The sequence below is a fragment of the Mastomys coucha genome, unplaced genomic scaffold (assembly GCF_008632895.1).
Source record: "Mastomys coucha isolate ucsf_1 unplaced genomic scaffold, UCSF_Mcou_1 pScaffold13, whole genome shotgun sequence".
NCBI classification, from domain to species: Eukaryota; Metazoa; Chordata; class Mammalia; order Rodentia; family Muridae; genus Mastomys; species Mastomys coucha.
This window is the reverse complement of record NW_022196895.1, coordinates 34672734-34678541: the sequence shown is the minus strand read 5'-3', so window position 1 is coordinate 34678541 and position 5808 is coordinate 34672734. Positions and strand designations below refer to the sequence as shown.

Genomic DNA, 5808 nt, shown 5'->3' with positions numbered 1-5808 from the left:
CCTCCTCCTCCTCCTCCTCCTCCTTCTCCTCCTTTTTTTTTGAGGCAGACCAATCTGCCCCCGTAGCCCCTAGCAGACAGGACACTATGCTCATACTCCTGCATCTGGAATTCTTCATATTTTGATTGATTCACAAGGTACAGAATTCTAAATCTTATTTTCCTGGCTTGATCGCCTCTGTTCCTGAGAAGTGTAAGGGTCTCCATTGTCCAGGTCTTTAAATCACAGGTTTCTTTTGTGAGCCACCATGTGAGGGCTGGGAATGGAACCAGAGTGCTCTGCAAGAGCAACAAGCGCTCTTAGCCGCTGAGCTATCTCTTGAGTCCCTCTTTTTGTACAAAACAAATGCTCCCATTCCCACTATGCCTTAAATACCTGTAAAACCAACTAGGTCATTATTCTGGGTCATCAGGGACACTTCCCAGCCAGCCACCGACCCCTGCATACACACTGAGGGTGAGTGGCTTGGTCTCCTAGGAGCTTCCCACAACACCTGGTGTGTAGTACTTGCATTTACCCCATATTATCACTCTTTGTTTATACTGTTGGCTCTTCTGATAGACTCTGAAGCAATTCATAGTCATAGTGAGTGCCACTCCATAAATATGGGTAGAAAAACAAGAATGAGTGAATGAATGAATGGTCATTGAATTTTTTTTTTTTTTTTTTAGTTTTTCGAGACAGGGTCTCTCTGTATAGCCCTGACTGTTCTGGAACTCACTCTGTAAACCAGGCTGGCCTTGAACTCAGAAATCTGCCTGCCTTTGCCTCCCAAGTACTGGGATTAAAGGCGTGTGCCACCACTGCCTGGCAAGAATTTATTTTTACTTTTTTTTTTAATATATATATTAATTAGGGTTACTACTGCTGTGATGAAACACCATGATCAGAAGCACCTTGGGGAGGAAAGGGTTTATTTCACTCATACTTCCATTTAAAAGTTTATCATCGAAAGTAGTCAGGACAGGAACTCAAGCAGGGCAGGAACCCGGAGACAGGAGCTGATGCAGAGGCCATGGAGGGGTGCTGCTTACTAGCTTGTGCCTCACGGCTTGCTCAGCCTGCTTCCTCACAGAACCTAGAAGCACCAGCCCAGGGATGGCACCACCCACATTGGACTGAACCCTCCCCTATCAATCACTAATTAAGAAATTTTCTACAGACTTGCCTACAGCCTAGTCTTTTGGAGACACGGTCTCAGTTGAGGCTACCTCCTCTCAGATGACTATAGATTGTGTCAAGCTGACCTAAAATTAGCCAGTGCAGTAGGTCATGTGCATTCCTGTGTGCGTGAGTGTTTGCATGCATGGCTATGTGTATGTGTAAGCCTGAGATTATCATCTGGATTCTTACTCAACAGTGATCCATCTTCTTGAGGAAAGTATCTCAAGGGAGCCCAGAGCTCTCTGATACAGCTTGTCTGGCTAGCCAGTTTGCTCTGGGAGCATCCTGTTTTCAGGAGCTGGAATTACAGGTAGGCCACCATGCCAACCCAGTATCAATGTGGATTCTGCGGAGGCAATCACCTGGTCCTCACCTGTGTGACTTCTCTGTGACATAGAAAAAGGACTTCTCTGGGAGACAGAAATAACACCTCAGGAGCCAAAGCGCACAAGTAGCCTTAGCTGCTGCTGCTGCTTCTGTATGACTTCTGTGAGGACAGGGACCAACTCTACTCTACTCACTGCTGTTACCAACAGACAGGGAGAGACGCAAAGGAAGGCCTGCCTGGTCTGTATAGAGGGTTCCAGGCCAGTGCTACATAGTGAGACACAGTATTAGGAAAGGAAAAAAGAAAAGGAAGGAAAGAGGGAGGCACAGAGGGAGGGAGAGAGGCAGGCAGGAAGATTGGTTAATAAGTTAGTGAAGAAGGGTGTATCTCAATAGTGGAATATTTGCCTAGCTTGCATTCCAGGTATTGGGTTGGATTCATAGGATCACCCTCTTGCCCCTAACCAAGAAAGCTGAATGAATACCTAATGCAAACAAATCATATATATTATAGCATCAGGAAAACTAGCAGCTGGGTGGAGGAGACAGCTTAAGATGAACGCAGAGGACCTAAGTTATGTTCTCCAGTCACCATGGAAAAGTCAGGTTTGGCAGTATGCACCTTTAATCCCAGTGCTGGGAAGGCAGAGGCCAGCCAAGCCCTGGAGCCAACCAGTCTACCTGAGTCAAGAAGCTTAGGTTCAGAGAGACCCTGTCTCAAAAGATGCAGTGAGGAGTGATCAAGGAAGATATCTCATGTCACACTCTAGCCTCCACATATGAGCACACACACATGCATGTACATGCACTGGCATGTATAGGGACATATATAAACAGCAAACTGCACCCTCAGTGGCAGCCTGCCTAGTGTTTCCCCAACACACACACAGAGAGAGAGAGAAAGAGAGAGAGAGAGAGAGAGAGAGAGAGAGAGAGAGAGAGAGAGAGAGGATCAAGTAGACAAAAACATCCCTACAATATTTAACCATCCTGGGAAGAGGGGTTCAAAATGAAAACCCTGCTCATCATCTCTTTCCTCCCCACCCCTACCTCCAACAGCCAACCAGAACTGTCCTTCAATGCCCCCCTCCCCCACTCCAGGCTCAGGCAGTGTCCTTTGGATACCTGCACCTCACGTCTCCTTCAGGGTCTCTCTGTTTTTGAGGGTGACTGCTAGGGATGGAACCAGGGCATCCCAAATGTTGAGCTAGTGCTTGGCCACTCCACTGAGTTGACGGCCCCCAGTCTGAGCCTTTGCTCCAGTCTTGTCTCTCAGTCACCTGGTCCTCCTGCCTCTGCTTCCTCTGCAGATGTCACACTGACCCGCCTTCTTCCGCCTGCTAGTCCTCCACTGGACCTTTGTCACCCTATACTTTGCTTTATATAACACTCTCTCCTTTGCTCCAAGTCACCTTGATCGCTGATTGGTCTTTAAGTATCACTTTTATAACTCCCTTCAATACCTCAAAACACCTTCTAAGGCTCCTAATTTTTATTCACCTTAAGTTATAGCTCCTCTGTCTTACTTTTAATTCTAGAATTATTATTATTATTATTATAAACCATTTTGCAGTGCTGCGGATTGAACCCAAGGCCTTTTGCTGTACGCCAGGATTGGCTTTGTGAGACAGGATATTGCTACATAAGCCTAGGCTGACCCTGGGTTGCCATGTGGTCCAGGCTGCTATTGCCTCTCAAATGCTGAGATTCTAGGCACAGCCTACCACTTCCCATAAAAATTACATTGGTGCTGTCTAGGTTCCCTTTCGGATAAATCAGCTCACTTACAACTCTCATTCGGCTAAGGCAAGCTGCTTCAGTGTCTCAATACAATGGAGCTAGTTAGCTAGGTAGCTTGCTAGTTAGTATACCAAATGCCAAATAACCCTGCTTAACCTGTCCACCACGCCAAAACTAGTTTATCTACATTTGTTTATTTACTTACTTTTGGTTTGTTTTATGAGGTGGGGTCTTCTTGCCTCTGACTCCTTAGTGCTAGGATTATAGGTGTATACCACCATGCTAAGCCTAGATCTGGTTTAAATCTTTCCTCCTCTAGACTACCTTCATTAGCAACATCAGGACTTGCTGATCTTCATAGCTGTAAAATCTAGGTAGTACTTACCGCAGCCAATTCAACCATGATGGGTGTCTTATTCAAGTCACCAAGCTGACTTAGATTGGTGTGATCTTCCTCCAACTACCCTTGGTAATTCTCGATGTGAAGGGACCCAAGAGGTCCTCTTATTCTATGCATTTGTTTATTTATGGGATAAGGTCTTAACAGGTGGACCCTGAGAGTTTGGAGCTCATATTTGTTCCTAGCTATCCTCAAACACATGATCCTTCTTCCTAGGCCTCAAGTTAAGTTCTTGGACTACACGTATGTGCTACCACAAGGCCTGACCTTTATTTACTGATTGTGTGACACTGCATAGCCCAGGTTAGCCTTGAGCTAATGGCCATTTTGCTTCAGTTTTCTAAGTACTGGAAGAAATAGTTGGGAGAGACGCTCCAGTCCCTGGCCTCTGATTTGAACTCTGGCCTTGACTCTGTTTTCCTCTCTCAGTTACTGAGTTAGTTTTATGAACAGAGACTTCCCTACCCCTGTATCCACTCATGGCTTCTGCAGGCAAGAGCTGGAGATTAGCTCTGTCATTCTGGACCATCTCAGGTCCCACTCTAGAGGTTGAGCTCCTTCCTCTGCACTTCTGGATTCAAGCCCTGAGTTCTGATGTGTTGTTCTGTGAGCCTTTTTTTCTTTCTTCTCTTTTTTTTTTTTTTTGTATTTTTTGTTTTTGTTTTTTGAGACAGGGTTTCTCTGTGTAGCCCTGGCTGTCCTGGAACTCACTTTGTAGATCAGGCTGGCTTTGAACTCAGAAATCCACCTGCCTCTGCCTCCCAAGTGCTGGGATTAAAGGCAGGTGTCACCACTGCCCAGCGAGCCTTTATTTCTTGTTGCCACGATAGTGCAGATAAGCACATGGTCACTGTCCTACAAGAGGCACTGAAGTACAAGAGTGTAGAATACAGAACGAATGTCTTATCCCCACCCACATCACTACTCCTATGCTTTAGAAGCAGCCAGTTAGCAGTTTCTCCTGTGCATTTCCAGAACATATCTATGTTTTTTTTTTTTTTTAATTTACTTATTCATTTTGTTTTTTCGAGACAGGGTTTTTCTGTGCAGCTCTGGCTGTCCTGGAACTCACTCTGTAGACCAGGCTACCCTCGAACTCAGAAATCCACCTGCCTCTGCCTCCCAAGTGCTGGGATTAAAGGTGTGTGCCACCACTGTCCAGCCTTATATCTATGTTTTTAGAAGGACACACATATACATCATATACATGCACATGCACACACAAATATTTCTACCCTTCTACATGTACCAATCAATGCCTTATTTAAATTTCCTAAATAGTCTCCCTCTCCCTCTCCCCCTCTCTCTTCTGTCTCTCTCTCTCTCTCTCTCTCTGTGTGTGTGTGTGTGTGTGTGTGTGCTGGCTTTGAACTCCTGATGCTCCTAGGATTACAAATGTGTACCATCATACCCCTGCCCTACACAGTTATCCTTGAGTACTTTTCAATGCCCACATCTCATAGGTTCTCCACCCACTGCTTGACGGCCACAGATTTCATCAGCCCCCTCCACATGGGGATCTATTAGTAGGTTGCTAATACTAGAACATTCTAATCAACATCCTTGTATACACAGCTCCATGGACTCTTTAAGTCTTCATTGTTCCTGAATGCTACATTAGAAGAGACAAAAAGAGGATCTTCTCTTTCGGTTCTATTTCAGGTTCTGCCACCTGGATAGAGAGTTCTGTAATGCATCCACTGACTTACTCACTACTCAATATTGGGCCCACCTCCCTCCTCACCTCAGAATAGAAGAGAGGGGTCCCTGGTCTGCCTCTTCCTGAACCTGTTCTGTATGTGTCCCAGAAGCAGGCGTCTCCCTTTCTCTGGAAGCACAGAGGAAATCCTGGACATGTGAGAAGAATACTCCAGAAACCAGCTGTGTTCTCAGGTGACCCTGACAAGGCCCTGAGAAGGAAGGAAACACGTTTTTGGTTCATGAGACACAATCCCAGCTGTTTTGTTTTCAATGGATCTGGAGGGATAAAAATGTGACAAGGGGACAGGCGCTGTGACGAGCTTCAGACAGGGGCTGATGTGAATGCACACTCATCAGTGATGTGGTACCATTGTCCCAGCCCACATCTGTCCACTACAACGCGTCCTTTCGCAGGCCAAGGACAGGATGGACTACAGGAAGCAGGACTGTGATACTCTGCGCAGGCCAATTCACCA

At 46.0% G+C, this 5808-nt stretch overlaps 1 long non-coding RNA gene across 1 annotated transcript in view; it reads right to left on the bottom strand.

Annotated features, from left to right (window-relative positions):
• LOC116087089 overlaps positions 1-5808 on the bottom strand; it is a 127426-nt gene that overhangs the window by 104613 nt on the left and 17005 nt on the right. The window contains exon 2 of the long non-coding RNA XR_004117247.1: positions 5376-5541. This is a non-coding gene — a long non-coding RNA (uncharacterized LOC116087089). The remainder of the gene's footprint in view (positions 1-5375; positions 5542-5808) is intronic.